Source organism: Acomys minous (assembly GCF_964271855.1).
Source record: "Acomys minous genome assembly, chromosome: 18".
Taxonomy (NCBI): domain Eukaryota; kingdom Metazoa; phylum Chordata; class Mammalia; order Rodentia; family Muridae; genus Acomys; species Acomys minous.
In genome coordinates, this window is record NC_140501.1 from 17,709,219 (window position 1) to 17,725,222 (window position 16,004).

A 16,004-nucleotide genomic window follows, 5' to 3' on the forward strand; every position below is an offset into this window, starting at 1 on the left:
TCCCTTAAGTTACTAGGATTTTGGTCACAGTGGCACAAAAGTAAAAATACATTATTTTAACCTATTCATTTGGAGATAGAAATAAATTTGGCAAACGAAACTATTTCTAACTATATCATTGGGTTATAGATTAACACTACATACTCTCATAGGAATAGCTTAAGTTTTACATACTTGACAAAAATGTTAATTATTTTGGGACCCAATTTGAAAAGCACGTGTTTTGTAACTTCTTTTTAAATCACCAAAAACAACAACAACAACAACAACAACAATTTGACTAGAAAACATGGCAAACATTTGCCTCCCTCACTGTCATACACGCGTGACTTATCACATTCCTTATTTTTCTTTTCACTTCTTTCTGACTGAGAAATTATATTTTCTATTTATCTCCCCCCAACCCCGACCTTTTTTATGAAGCTGGTGCATCTGGTCCATTATACTTGGTTCAAGAGTAATTATTCTTCAGTTCAAAGCGGCAATTTAATCTGTTTTTGTTATGAAGTGAATAAAATTTCTCAGCCAGTGTATTTATTTAGGAGCTTAATGTGCTTCACTGACTGCTGGGGTGAGACTCAATAGCTAATTTATTCCTTTTGAGAGATTGCACATGTCCAGCCATTGGGGTTTGCACTGAAATGTTCCTTTAGGAGTGAGTAATGCAGTATGGGTTTATCATTATGCTGGATTTTCAGAGCTGACATTTCGATTAGACCAGAAAGTGTTCCATGAGCGAAGGTTGTTTGCATGGCATCCAGTGATGAGAAGGAGTACTGTTCAGACATTCTCTTTATCAACTTCTGCATCTCCATAAAGCTTGAGAGAGGATTTAGTGTAGAAGTCTCTGAAGTAGAGGTAGGAATTTTCATGAGATGGAATATAGAGCATTTAAAAATTTTTGGTGGAAGAATAATTTGCTCTATTTAAGACCTCTATACAAGAAAGGATATGTGTATATATACTATTTATATTATACTTATATATTTATATATAAGTATAATATTGTATATAAATAAGCATACAGGGGAATATGCTGTGAGTTCACTATTCCAGCAGGATGCATGCATGGGACCAACACAATGTGAATGTACTGATTTAGCTATGCAAATTCTTTTCTTGAGTTTTTTACATATACTTTTATATTATTACACACATGTGCATGCGTGCGCGCGCGCACACACACACACACACACACACACACACACACACACATTAAAGTACTTACAGCAAGAAGAACCATAAAAAGTCAGGAATTATATAAATGTTGCATTCATAGTGTTTTGGCTATTTGTCTTTGTCAGCCTTGAAGAAAACATCTTCCCTATCTTGGTGCATCTAAAATTCTGAATGTAAGTCAATATCTAGCATATCTTGTTATTATCTACTTTTTTTAAAAATAAAAAATTGTATTTACTTAGAAGCATTCCGAATGTCAACAAAACAGCTGCAATTTTTTTTTGCAATTACAGAGTGGTATTCAGTTAACAGAACAATTATCTTGGTATAACCTGCATCATAGACAACTGAAGATGGAAAAAACCAAAAACAAACAAACAAAAAAAGAGGGGGTAAAAAAGAAAAAAAAAACACACACAACAAAACCTACCGTCTCCATATATAACTAATTTGTGCTGTGCACCGAGAACCTGCTTTAAATTTTCATGCCAATTTACAATCCCCAGACTGTACCAGGCAAGGTTAGTGGTCATTGAAAATACCACCAGGAAAGGGCTAGCTAAAGACACATTCGGTAATGCGTTAACTATTAAAAAAAAAAAAAAGACACTGTACAGTTTAAAAACAACATCCTTACATTTCAATTTTTTTTTTCTTTAAAAGGAGTGAGTTGTGTACGGGGATGGGGTTAAATGCTTTATAGACAAGAAAAAAAACTGCTCTAGAACCAACTTATTCATCATCATCTTCTTCCTCCTCTTCCTCCTCCTCTTCCTCATCTTCTTCATCCTCCTCATCGTCTTCCTCTTTCTTCTTTTTCCTGCTCTTTTCAGCCCTGACCATCCCCTTTTTCGCTGCATCAGACTTTCCTTTAGCTCTGTACGCAGCAGTATCCTTTTTGTGCTTTCTCCTTCAGCGTGGCCGCCTTCTTCTCTTGTCATCCGCGGCGGTGTTGTTCCACATCTCTCCTACCTTCTTTGCAAAGTCCACCAATGGATAAGCCGGCGTGTTTTCCCTTGATTTTGGGGCGGTACTCAGAACAGAACAAGAAGAAGGCCGAAGGAGGCCTCTTGGATGCATTGGGGTCCTTGAACTTCTTTTTGGTCTCCCTTTTGTGTGTGTGTGTGTGGGAATGTAGGTTTTCATTTCTCTTTCGTAACGAGCCCTGTCGGCCTTTGCCATGTCTTCAGATTTCCCCTTTTCTTTGGTAGACATGGTCTTCCACCTCTCTGAGCACTTCTTGGAGAACTCTGAGAAGCTGACAGCAGCATCCGAGTGCTTCTTCTGGTGCTCCTCCCGGTAAGTTTGCACAAAGAATGCGTATGAAGACATTTTGCCTCTTGGCTTCCTAGGATCTCCTTTGCCCATGTTTAGTTGATTTTCAGTCAGCAGCGGAGGGATCTTGGCTAGTGGTTCAATGGCCTCAATCATGCAAGGTACCAGGCTCTTAGTAAATTGAGCACACCCAGCCCTAAAGAACAGGGGGCCCTATCTACTTAAAGAATCTATCTAGACCTAAAAACATCTTAACCCCTAAACAACTAAGCTTAATTGTAAACTAAACTATCTGGTCTTTACCCACATTATATATATATATTTCTAATCTAATATGAGGTATTGTACCCATATAACTCAATTATAATACAAAGTTTACTGCCAATACTTTGAAAGTGTTATTGTCGGCTGTTTAGGACAAGTAAGTTATACAAGTTAATTGTTTGTTGATTAAATCATGGTCATATCAATTACTAGTCTATTTTTATCACAAGAATATATATCCTAGGTGTAATAACTATGCAAATTCTTTTTTTTACATATATGGAACACAATTTTATTTCTGAAATAAACCTTTCAGCTTTTAACTTCTAGTTCGGTTATTGGGGAAAATAAACATTGGTGAAATTTTCTGAAATTTTGCCGATTGATTTTTTTATCTTAATTTTTTATTTTATTAATTTATTCATATTACATCTAAATTGTTATCCCATCCCTTGTATCCTCCCATTCCTTCCTCCCTTCTGCTTTCCCCCTACTCTCTCCCCTATGACTGTGACTGAGGGGGACCTCCTCCTCCTATATATGCTCATAGGGTATCAAGTCTCTTCTTGGTAGCCTGCTGCTACCCTTGATGGGGAGGCCTGGTGACACTCAGAGGAAGAATAGCTATGCAAATTCTTTATCTGTGTTTCTCTCCTTCTACTCCTGGTAGATATAGAAATATGAGATACAATGAATCAGCTGATGTTAATTGTAAGGCCCATCAGAATTCTTACCTTGCAATTCATTATTTAAGTGTGTCCTAATAGCCTGTTTATAATAAAGGTCATCAAATCACTTGTGTAACCTGTTTTCTATTCTCTGTCCTTCTTGGATCTTTATCCCTTTGCACTCACCTGATTAGCATCCTAATTGTATTCCCTGTAATACACACAGGGCCACAATTGTAGCTCAGCCATTACTAACATTTTGTGGTGAATGTAATCAACTGTGCTTTCTTATATAAGAGAGAGAACTGTAGTGCCTTTCCCAGCTTGCCTATGGCTACATAGAAGAAATTAGTACAGGGACTTCAAATTCAAACTTAGACTCCAGTGGACTTGGATGAGATAAAAAGTTGGATTAATTTAGCCAAAACCAATACATTATGTACTGTAGACTTTTCAGCCTCCAGGAAGTTTCACTGAGCCAAGAGATGGCATGGCCATCTTGTTGTTCGTGAGGCCTTTGCTGGAGTTACATATCTCTAGCGATCCTGCAGGCCAGGTTGGAGCGGGAAGGACTTAGAGCCCGCAGCAGGAGACCTGGGTTTGTGCCAACATGTGAGCCTTCTTACTCAGATGACCTTTGTTATGTCACTCAAATTGCTAAAGCCTCAGGTCTCTGACACGTACCATGGAGCTACGGATCTCCTAACATTGGGTGTCTGGGAAGATAAGATGTGAAAAAGTTTTTGTAAACTGTAATCTGTGCCAGTCATATGAAGAATATTAATAATTATATAATGCCATAATTTATATCTTATAAGATATTCTGATCAAATTTGGGAGAGCAACTGACCAGATTTATTTCTTTCAAAGGTGTCCTGGGTACGTACAGTGGTAAATAAGTAATGATGATAATAAATAAATCCAGGAATTAAGTATTTATGTATAATACTTTACAACTTCGTTTGGTGGAGCATCTTTCATGCCAACTATATCCCCAAACAGATTACATTCAATAAAGACTTACAGTGATAAGCCATAAATACCAGCAGGGAGACAGACATAGAGATAAACAGGCTAGGGAAACTGCTGCTCAGCTAAATTCTGTAAAGAAATGAAGAATTTAAGGGTGAAGAGACCCAGGAGAGAGATCACAGTAGGCAGATACTATTGGAGATCCAGTTTTTACACTAAGTTTTCTCAGTGAAGGGCCCCAGGCACAGAATGCCGAGGTCTGGAACCTTTGCTGGGGTCATCTTCCAGGAAGCAGGCCTTGCCTGTAAGGGGGTCGGGGGTGGGGGGGAGGAGAAGTGGATGGTAAGTCTGAGAGAGAAAGTTCAGCTTCCCGGCAGCATGGAGCAGGAAAAGCCTGTTGTACACGCTTTCCTTTTGACCTGCATGGACCACTGCAGCCTACAGCCCTCTCAGGAAGCCACCTTGAAGGTGGCGGTCTAATCTACAGTCATAAGTGAGAGACTTCAACTTAACTCAGAACGACTGATTTCTCTTTCTGATACTGATGATTAAATTCAGAGCTTCTACCAGTGGAACTTACTCCTTCTGTCTACTACAATAAACTGATTTCTAAACTTTCGATATTCTTGACTTTGGCTTGCTGGTTTAGACAACACACAGGGCTGGCTTCTTATGCTCAGTTGCTGTTTGTAGCCTCCTGGATAATGTAAACTCTTTGAGCTATTGGTTGTGTGTTTTGTGCTTGTGTGTGATTAAAGCAGTAGGTGGATGCACATAGGAAAAAGAAGAAAATGATACCAGTTACAATATAATTTTAGAAAGAAAGTTTGTTCTACTCAGACTTTTGATCCTCCCACATTCAATTTTAATTTTCCATGACTGACCCCATACTTTTTGGAAGAAAAACAAAAGAACATTTCATAAAATTTTTACTGTGTAAATTTTAAATTAAGTTTGCTTTAATGAAACTGTGAGGTAATAAAGAACTTATTATCTTTGTGCTTTAATTGAAATAGCCTTTTTCTGAATAAGGGAGAACAAGTTCGCTCTCAGGAATGGACTTACTCATACCTTTATGTTTGTAGTTTCACTTTTCAACATCTCATCTACATATGGCCAGTTTGAGGCTAAACACGTTAAGTAAAAAATGCCAGAGACAGATGATTTTTTTAAGTTCTTAATTGTCCATCATCTGGTGAGCATAACGGGAAGTTTGCTCTTTCCTGATCTGTCTCTCTCTGTTAACTAGCCCTTTGTCCATAGTATTCACACTGTATCTCCTACCTGCCTGTCAGACAACTGGTAAATCAGTCATCAGATGTGCACTGCTCATATTTAAGCAGCTCTTTTTTTTTTGAAGTCACCTAATGCCATGGCACAATGTCATACAGATGTCATGTGTCCACAACCACCACCTGGTCTTGTTTCATCACACAGGCATTGTGTCGTTTTACATCTTCACAAGAACAAAGGTGAACTCAACACAGTGAGCTTAGAGAGGAGAAGAGAAACCACACATCCACAGCTTTTATTATAGGACGCTATTCCAACTGTTCTGTTTTATTATTGCTCTTGTTAGTTTCTTGTTGTGCCTAACTTGGAATTAGAAGTTATAATGGGTATGTATAGGAAAAACCCCAGTACATATAGGATTTGGTACTACATGCAGTGTCAAGCATCTACTCAAGGTTTTGGACTGTGTCCGCCATGCATATCAAGAACTACTGTGTTTGACTTTCAAAACATCCTAAGGGAATTAAATGTTTAATGGATGTTCTTTTTCTTTCATTTAATTGACTGAATTCTTGGAGTTTTTTTATAAACCTATATTAAACTATTTATTTCAATCTTACGTTTAAATAACATTGTTAGGGAGAATTCTATCAACACATAACAGATTATAATAGTTCAGGCCATCATGTGCTTAAGTGCTCTGGTATGTCCACCATGGCTAATGTGTAAGCTTTAGCGTTTAAGGCCATTGTGTTGTCTAAAAAAGAAAGTGATTATTAATGTTTGTTGGGTTTTTAATGTCAGATCAGCTGGTCCCATTGGTATTTTTCAATGATTGTGTTCACCAACTTGTAGGATGCAAACTGCTAACTGGTATACACAGAACAGAATTATTGCCTTTACGAAAACTTCTATAAAGCCTACCATTGTTCTGGTTTGGCAAAGGAGACTGGAGGAATGATTCAGGAAAGGTTAAGGGCACACTGGCCTCATAAAGGTCTTCAGAAGATAAAGCTTTTAATAAGCATCAGTGCTCATCTTCATTAGCCTGAACATGCTATCGCCTTGGGATACAGGAAGAACACAAAGAAGTCGAAGTTCTTTTAAAAATTATATATATATATATATATATATATATATATATATATATATATATGTGTGTGTGTGTGTGTGTGTGTGTGTGTGCGCGTGCGCGTGCGTGTGTGTGTGTGTGTGTGTGCACATGTGTGTGTATGTATATATGTGCATGATTTATCCAGCATATGGGTCCTGGGATTGCAATCAAGTCATCAATTTTGGTAGCAGACACTTTGCCTGTTAAGCCACATTACCTGTTCCACACCCTTAAAAGTTATTTTATGTCTTATAAAATAGTTTTTACTAGAGGCATAATTGTACCATGGAAAATTCTTATCGTAATCAATTGAATACTCTTTTATACTTGATTTGAAAATATATTTGATGCATTTTCCATCAATCCTAGCTTCCTTGGATCATCTTGGGTAGCACTAAATTGAGTGCATTTCTGTGACTCCTACTGACTGAGCTTGGGGAAAGGTAGGAGTAGGGAGAAGTGAGCAAGCTTAAGGAAGTTTATGTGGTTTGAGACACTTACGTCAAATAATCTCAAGGGTGTGCCTCCAAGTAAAGGTTATTGTGTTTTTGCTGGGGTTAGTTTGGTTCGAAGGCACACTATTTCTGTCTAGTGAAAGATGACCTAAAAAACTCCTTGAAGCCTGGTGGTGTCATTTTATATGAAGCCATGGACAGAACAATAGCATGGGGGAAGACTTTGACTTGGTATACACATATGAAAATTAAAGGAAGAGTACAATTGTGCTGAGACCTAACACCATAGGTAGTTATTTTAGAAAAGCCTATTAGAGGTTACAGAAGGATTATATACAGATAGATGATGGTATGATGAGAGACAGACCATTAAGGAATGAAGAAATTACTACTTAGGAGTTAAAAGCACACACTCCAAGAAAAAAAATCCACAGCTGCTCCCGATAGGAAGAATAATAAGAGGAATTAGCCAGATTGTTGTTCCCTTGAAGATGGCAGGATTTGGTAAGGTGCAACTCCAGTATCTAGAATATGGTAGACACATGCAACCTTTTACCATTCTAAGTAAAGACAAACTAGTAAATAACAGGAGTTAATAACATGTTAAGAGTGAGTAGCTTAACGACTTCTTCTTCTTCTTCTTCTTCTTCTTCTTCTTCTTCTTCTTCTTCTTCTTCTTCTTCTTCTTCTTCTTCTTTTTCTTCTTCTTCTTCTTCTTCTTCTTCTTCTTCTTCTTCTTCTTCTTCTTCTTCTTCTTCTCCTCCTCCTCCTCCTCCTCCTCCTCCTCCTCCTCCTCCTTCTCCTTCTTCTTCTCCTTCTCCTCCTCTTCCTCCCTCCTCCTCTTTCTTCTTCAGATCTTTATTCTTATTTGAGTTCCATGACAGAGCTGTCTTACAAAACTTCCTTTACTTTCCAGTTGTCTTCCAGGTGGACATTTCCATTGGTTCCATTCTTGCTGAGCTCACAGATTCAGGAGGAATGCCTTAGGGACAGATGATGTGAAATCATTACAATAAAAACACTTCCCAGGAAAAGCAAGAACTAGTCTGCTCCTAGATATAACTTTAAACATTTTACATCAGTTGACTGTGAAAAATCATTTGAATGATAAAGAAAATGCTTGAATCTGGTGTTGCTTTTGCAACTTTTGGGTCTGGAGTTACTAATCTGATCATGGAAGATTTATTTGTACTTTGTTTCCCAAATTCCAGTGAAGTCAAGAAAGGATTTCTGGCTTCATGAAATGGATGGGAGATGGAAAGCTTGCACTTGGCTGGACATAAGCAGGGGGAGTGGGAGGTCTTAGGATGCTCTTATGTGCACTCTGTGACTACAGCAAACTAGTCAGCTCTGATGAGACACTGAGAGTTAGCCTTTGTGAAGGCTTTTTACCGAAAGAGGAAAAGAAAAGAAAAACTAATGAAGGTGAGATTATAGGACAACTTATTCAGGGTCCATTTTTTGATGTATTATAGGAAGATTGTTTCTTTCATAGAAATGCAGAAAACTTCAAAAAAGAGAAATTCAGTTGATTCTCCCTGCATCAGTTATTTTCCCCGTTTTTGTGATAAAATGCCCTGGAAAAAGGAACGAAAGTAAGGAAGGGCTTACTTTGGCTCAGAGTTCAAGGATATAGTCCATCATGGATGGGAACTTATGGCTAATGGAGCTTCAGGTAGCCATTTATAGGGCTTCTACAGTCACAGCTCAGAGAGGTGATGGAGGTCAGCTTGCACTCCCTGTTTTTATTCAGTCTGGGATTCTAACCTTTGGAACAGTACAGTTAAGAGGGTTTTCCTGTGCCTGGGTGGGACTTCCTTCCCCTTTATATGTTCATAGGGTATCAAGTCTCTTCTTGGTAGCCTGCTATCCTTCCTCTGAGTGCCACCATAGGGGAGGGGAGTAAGGGAAAAATGGGAGGGAAGGAAGAATGGGAGGATACAAGGGATGGGATAACCATTGAGATGTAACAAGAATAAATTAATAAAAAAATTTAAAAAAAAGAGGGTTTTCCTGCCTCACACTCTCCTGCTCCAGTAGCCCCCCCAGATGTGCCTGGTGGCTTGGCTATAAAGCGATTCCAAATCCTGTCACATTGGCAGTGACTATTAGCCATCTCAGTCCTCAAGACAGACGCCAAATACACACATGCTGCTGCTGCTGAGAAGCATATGGGAGGTCAGTCTCGGATTTCATGGTCCCAGGAGTAACAGTGAACTAAACATCTCCCTGGCCCCCTGAATAACATTGCAGGCCCTCCCATGTGTGTAGATTCTCTTTCCAATAACCCAGAAATGCCACTGCTTCTTTAAAAATGCCTGCAACATCTGCACCATAATAACTTTGAACAGAAGTGTTCTTTTCAACTTCTACTTCATGTATTTATTTTTTATAGTATTGGAGATCAAGCCTCATGCATGCTCTTTATTCTGAGCTATGACCCCTAGTTCTTCTGCCATTTATATTTATAAACAATCTTATGACAGCACAGTGCACAATATACTGTTCTAAAGTATTTAAGTGGTACTACTGGCTATAGCTAAATTCTTTCAGCCTTCGCATTACCAATTCTTCCTTCTAAGGTTTAATATCTCATAAATGTGTGGTTCCACTGGGCCAAGTAGCATAGGATTCTCAGCAGGAATGCAAAATTTTCTGTTCACCTCTAACTATTTATGATCAAACAAATCAGGTTTTTCCCTTAGCACAATAAAGCATAATAAAGGTATAAAGCTTCAAGCACTTTTGAAAATCTGAAAGAAAAAATATAATTTAAGCACAAAATCTGGCAAAAATGTACATGAATGTAAAGACTGTCTAGTTGTAGGGAAGGTGGGAACTAGCAACAATTCTGTCATAGGATTCTTTTCCCTTCTAATTCTCAACTACTTCAAACTATAAACACGAGTAACTATAAAGTGTATGTATTGGTTTGAATGTTCTTTTTGTTTTGTTTGTTTGTTTGTTTGTTTTTGAGACAGGGTTTCTCTGGGTAGCCTTGGCTGTCCTGGACTTGCTTTGTAGACCAGGCTGGCCTCAAACTCACAGAGATCCCCTCTCCTCTCCCTCCCTGGGTGCTGGGATTTCAAACATAACAGCTTAAGGCTATAGGTCTTGACACAGACTGTCCCATTTGAGAGAGTGACTCCTGTGTTTACAGCCTGTTTTCTAATAGTAGAAGATGTAACTTAGAGTCTTTAGTGAGATTGTTTCCTTCCTTTATACCCACTCTCATGCTTTCTCCGCCTTCCTTCCTTCCTTCCTTCCTTTCTTCCTTCCTTTCTTTTAAGCATTCTTCCTTTATGGTGCTGGGGACCGAATCAGGGTTGCTCCTGGCAGGCACATGCTCTATTGCAGCGCTGTCTTCCCAATCCTTCCTTTCATCTCATGCAAAATCTCTTTCTTTCAAGCACAGCACACAGAACTTAGGAACTAGATGGCTTACAGACCTCCTGGCTTTTCGTCTGGCACCCTCAGCACTCAGGCATGTGGAGTACGTAGACCCTGATGGGTGCAAGGCTGAAAGGCTCAGCTCAGTGTGCAGGGAGTGTGCGAGTAATCCTGGCCCCAGGGTTACAGTATGCCTGCAGTACCCTCAAATATTTTCAGTTAGCTCTTACACCGACTGGTACTAGGGAAAGATCTCTGTCTTTTGGCTCCCCATATATAGCGCTGCCTTTGTGTGGAGTATGGGAGCCATAGGGCTGAACATTGGAGCGATTGGGCAAACGGCTCTTCGAGGAAATCTCCCTAGGAGATTGGAACAACTTCAAGTCTGAGTCTCACCATGAGACGAAAATCAATGGTGAGACAGAAATGTAATGAAAATGACACCTTATTCCCATGAGTGATATTGAATTGGTAACAACTAAGTAGTCAAGTTTCATAATCTGGATTGATTTCTGGAGAAATTTAAAAACCATCAATTGTTATGATGCGATGAATATGTAAAAGTACCAGGAGAGGTAATTCTAATCTCAACGAAAGCCAATGCTGTCGATGCTAATTTGCTTTTTGTTCTGTCCATGACTCAACAAAGCAACTGGGAATAGAGTTTGGTATTGCAGTCTCACTTACCTTGCAAAGGGGATAATGGTATTTTCCCCTACTCAAAAGTAGTTTTTTAAAAAGTAGGTTCTGCACAAATGGTATATATTTTTAAGTCATATAGACCTGTGCTTGTCAGACAAAGGGTGCTGTGTGAGAAATTGCTTTCATTTCATTTTTTATTACTATGTATTAATTGCATAAAACAACTTTGGTTATAACATTATCATACATGTAGATTATCCTCACTTTCCCGTTATTCTCTTTGCCTCTGGGTGTTCCCATTGACCCTCTTTCTCATCTCAAATAGTCTCCCATGTGTCTAATTAAACTTAAAACTATTTTTTTTTTTTTGAGACAGGATTGTTTTGTATAATCCTGGCTGTCCTGGAACTCATTGTGTGGACCAGACTGGCTTTGAACTCAAAGAATTCTACCTGCCTCTGTATTCCAAGTTTTGGATAAAAGGTGTGTACCACCATGCTCAGCTTAGATGTTTTAATTTTTTAAAAATAATAATTCAACTTTAGTTTTGAATTTTTAAAATTTAAATAAGTTATTCAGATTATGTCCCAATTGTTATCCCCTCACTGGTATCTTCCTGTTTCCCCCTCCTTCTTTCACCCTATTTCCCTCCCCTAAACCTGTGACAGAAGGGGACCTCCTCCCCTACCATATGATGATAGCCTATTAATTTTTATATTATGTGTAAGTATGTTTGCCTGAAGGTATGTCTGCATGTTATACACATGTAGTGCCCGCAGAGGCCAGAAGAGGGCATCTGACCACTGGACCTGGAGTTGCAGATGGTTGTGAGCTGACGTTTGAGTTCTGGGAACTGAACGTGGGCCCTCTGAAGAGCAGCCAGTGTTCTCAGAGCATGAGCCATCGTCTCTCTGGATCCTTAGTGACTTTAAGAAAAATCGGCAGAACTTTATACAAATATGATTGGTTAGTTGACCTTTAAAATGTTTGGTTACTAGTTATTGTATCCTTGAGGGGGCAAGAGCTCAGCTTGGGACATCACGTGTTGTCAGGTTAATCTTTTAATCTTAAAAGACTGAGACCATCACAATTTATGTTCATGGAGGGCTGCTCCATCATTGAGCCTTGAGTATTATCTAAGCATTATGATCTGGACCATATTCATACGTTCCTTTATAAAGGATAGCAAGTGGTTAAGAGTGCAGGGGCCAGGTCATGTTTGTGCTAAGTTCTGCGTCTGTAAAGGTATTTAAATCCTCCGCCATTACAGAACAGGGTCTTTCCATCTCCCTGGAGTATGGTGGACCCTGACGCGTCAGCTTAATAAATTCCTTTGCTTTTGCATAGAAAAAAATCTGTAGGTGAGAGAAAGAAACGAAACCTGTATTTACCAAACGCCATAAACATACTATAATAGTGATCATACTTTAGCGGCTGTGTCTGTGGGACACTTGGATTGTGCCACTGGGAAAACTAGCACGGAGTTAAGCAAGGTCGAGGGGAGTCCAAACCCCAAAACTCTCAATCTTGAAACCGGGAGGAGTAAGGATCGCTCCCTCCCTGTTCTGAGCCTGCATGTCCACTACCTCTGCAATTCTCAAGGTGATTGCACAGCCTAGTGCCTGAAATTCCTCTTCACACAAATGAAGGATTCCCAGCATCTCGGCCCCAGCCAATGATATGCACCTACTCTGGTAATCCCTTCCCATGCCCCACGGTCCATACAGCCCTTGTTCACCCCAGATAAATACATCACTGAATATCATCCAAGAGCTGCTGTTTCATGGGGAGAGCTAAGAGGGCTGTGATGCTACAATCCTCGGAGAAGGCCTTCTCCTCCTGGCGCTCCTAGCTGCTCCAGGATCCTGCAGACATCACCCTTTCTGGATGCGTTACCTGCTACCTAGATGCCTTTGAGGGAGAAAGCAGAGCATGGAACCACAAGAGTCCCCTTTGGCAGTGCTGGGTCAAAGTCCTTCTGTGATATCATGTAAATATCACCCACAAATTGTCTCCTTAGAGTCACCTAAATACAGAAGGGTATTATAACAAATAAATAGAAGAACATTTTAGAGACGATTAATGAGTATTTGAATTAGTAGAGGATTGCAGCAAATTAACTAAAAGCAAAGTGATTTAACTAAAGACAGAAGTTGAAAAATCATACTTGTTCTAACACTATCTATTAAAGTCACAGTGTAAGTTATGACTAGTTTCTGCTTTAAGATTTGTGTCTCTGTGGAAAGGGTGCCAGGACTTTGGGAGCTTGTAAAACAGATGAACAGAAAGGGCTTCAAACATAAGCCTCTGCATTACTAATTTGGTGAGCACACTGCAAGGAGAAGGCATGGGGGCTTCTCTCTATTACATTGTATGCATTTTGATTTGAGTAATGCTTTATATTTTAGCTTGAAATGTTTTCATTTATCATGTGTTTAGTCATCCTTTTTATTATATACTTCAGGCAAGGAGTTGTCATGTTGCCCAGACTAGTCTTGAACTAACCTGTGTAGCTCAGACTTGTCTCAGACTCACAACTCCCCTGCCTCAGCCTCCCCAGGACTTTAAACTCTCTTTCTCAAGACTGCCAAAATGTCAAGAAAGGGTTTGTTTTCTATAAACAAAAACTGGTGGTTCTGTGATAATACAGACCTTACACGATGCATTTAGGCAACAAACTGAAAAGGTGTGTTCATAGAAAAGATAGACATGATTTTAGAAGTATCCAAATTAGACAAGTTTGACTTGGTAAGGAAATAAATATTTACTTTTGTGTGTTTGGCCACAATATGACTTGGTTTGGAGCTAAGACAGGGCATGCCCTTGTTCTGGGCAAGTTTGAAACTGTTCTTTCAAGAGCTTAACCTTATAGAATTTATGTACTTCAGCTCTTCTTTTTGGCGCCTCCTAGGCAGCCGGCTGTGTCCAGATGAAGCTGAGTAGCTCCTTCCCTGCCACCAGCTGTCAGAAACTCATTGAAGTGGACGATGAAAGCGAGCTCCGTACATTCTATGAGAAGCACATGGCCACAGAAGTAGCTGCTAGTGCTCTGGGCGAAGAGTGGAAGGATCAGTGGTGGGAATGACGAACAAAGTTTTCCCATGAAGCAAGGCATTTTGACCCATGGCAGAGTGGGCAAAGAGCTTTCTTGTTATAGACCAAGGGGAACTGGAGAGAGGAAGCCCAAGTCTGTCTGTGGATGCATTGTGGATGGCAATCTGAGAGTTCTCAACTTTTTTATTGTAAAAAAAAAAATTGAGAGAAGTCATTCTTGGACTGACAGACACTGTCCCAGTCCCAGTCATTGGCTGGGACCTAAAAGAGCTGGTAGAATCTGAAAGCTCTTAACTCTCTCTAAAGAAGATGATGTCTGCCAACATGTTGTCAGAAAGCCCTTAAAAAAAAAAAAGAAACCCAGGACCAAGCACCCAAGATTCAGCGTCTTGTCACTCCACGTGTTCTGCAACACAAAACGCTGACGAAGTACAGTGTACTGAGAAAAAAAAAGGAGGAGGCTACAGAAATGCCAAACTTTTGGCCAAGAGGGTGAAGGAAACAAACAAACAAACAAACAAACAGGTGCCAGGAATAGATTGGCTGTCCTCCATGAGAGCTTCTACTTCTAAGCCCAGTCAAAAATAAGTCTTTAAGAATAACAAATAAATCAATATCAATCATAGCTCATCTTTATCAACTTAAGACATCTATCTAGACCTACATTCAGAATTTGAGACGCAATAAGATAGGAAAGGTGTTTTCTTCAAGGCTGTCAAATACAAATAGCCAAAAATACTAAGAATGTAACATTTATATAATTCCTGATTGTGTCACGGTTCTTCTTGCTATAGTTTATTGTATATATGTGTAATAATGTAAATGTATATGTAAAAAAAGAAAAAAATGTTATAAAAAAGAGTAACAAATAAATGATTATACCTTGAAAAACTTTATGTACTCGAGTGTTTTAATTTCATTTCTAGTTTGCCTGTGAAGAAGATAGTAAGAGTTTTGTTAGTGGCTATCCCACCAGTGATGGTGGTGCTGGGAGTCACCAGACATCAGATATGCCTTGCGTAACTCCAGATAAATGCTTTCACTGCTGTTACATAATATTCAAGGCACCCTGCCCTTCCTTGCCCTTTGTGGTGTTTGCTGTGTCTTACTCCTGATTGCTACAAGCCCTGTCTCTTTCTTATAGTTGTTTCTGAGTCAAGCTGTATTATTGGTGGATAGCAATGACTTTTAGCAAAGGCATTTGCCTTAACCCAGAAGAGAATTAACTATAGGATGTTAAAGCCTATTATTTATTATTTTTATCTATTATTTTGTCTTTATAATTCTTGTGTGGGCTGGAGAGATGGCTCAGAGGTTAAGAGCACTGTTTGTTCTTCCAATGGTCCTGAGTTCCAATTCCCAGCAACCACATGGTGGCTCTCAACCATCTATAATGAGATCTGGTGCCCTCCAGTGGAGTGCAGGCACCCATGCGGGCAGAATACTGTATAAATAACAAATAAATAAATCCTTATAATTCTTGTGGCTAGGAAATCTGAAGACATGTTTTCTCTTAAGAGTCTAAGGACAGAGATCACTGTAGAACTGTGAGTTTGTAGTAGATTTACAAAACCTGTGTTGTGGGGATAGGTGAATGAGTGTGTTATGGGCAGCGTCTAACATGGACAGACAGGCGGCGTCACTAGATCTCCTCTCATAATCTTCTTCGCATTCTTCACAGGAACGAGTGCTGCTTATAGCCCTGTAGGATTTGAGCCAGAGAACATGGTACAATCTAAGAAATTACATATGATGAAT

General features: G+C 39.3%; 2 pseudogenes across 2 annotated transcripts; one reads left to right on the forward strand and one right to left on the reverse strand.

Annotated features, from left to right (window-relative positions):
* Window positions 1-1,906: 1,906 nt before the first annotated feature.
* LOC311589313 (high mobility group protein B1-like) lies at window positions 1,907-2,547 on the reverse strand (annotated as a pseudogene). The gene has a single exon. The product of its transcript is annotated as a high mobility group protein B1-like (transcript).
* Window positions 2,548-14,121: 11,574 nt separating this feature from the next.
* LOC311589582 (small ribosomal subunit protein eS6-like) lies at window positions 14,122-14,742 on the forward strand (annotated as a pseudogene). The gene has a single exon. The product of its transcript is annotated as a small ribosomal subunit protein eS6-like (transcript).
* Window positions 14,743-16,004: the final 1,262 nt, after the last annotated feature.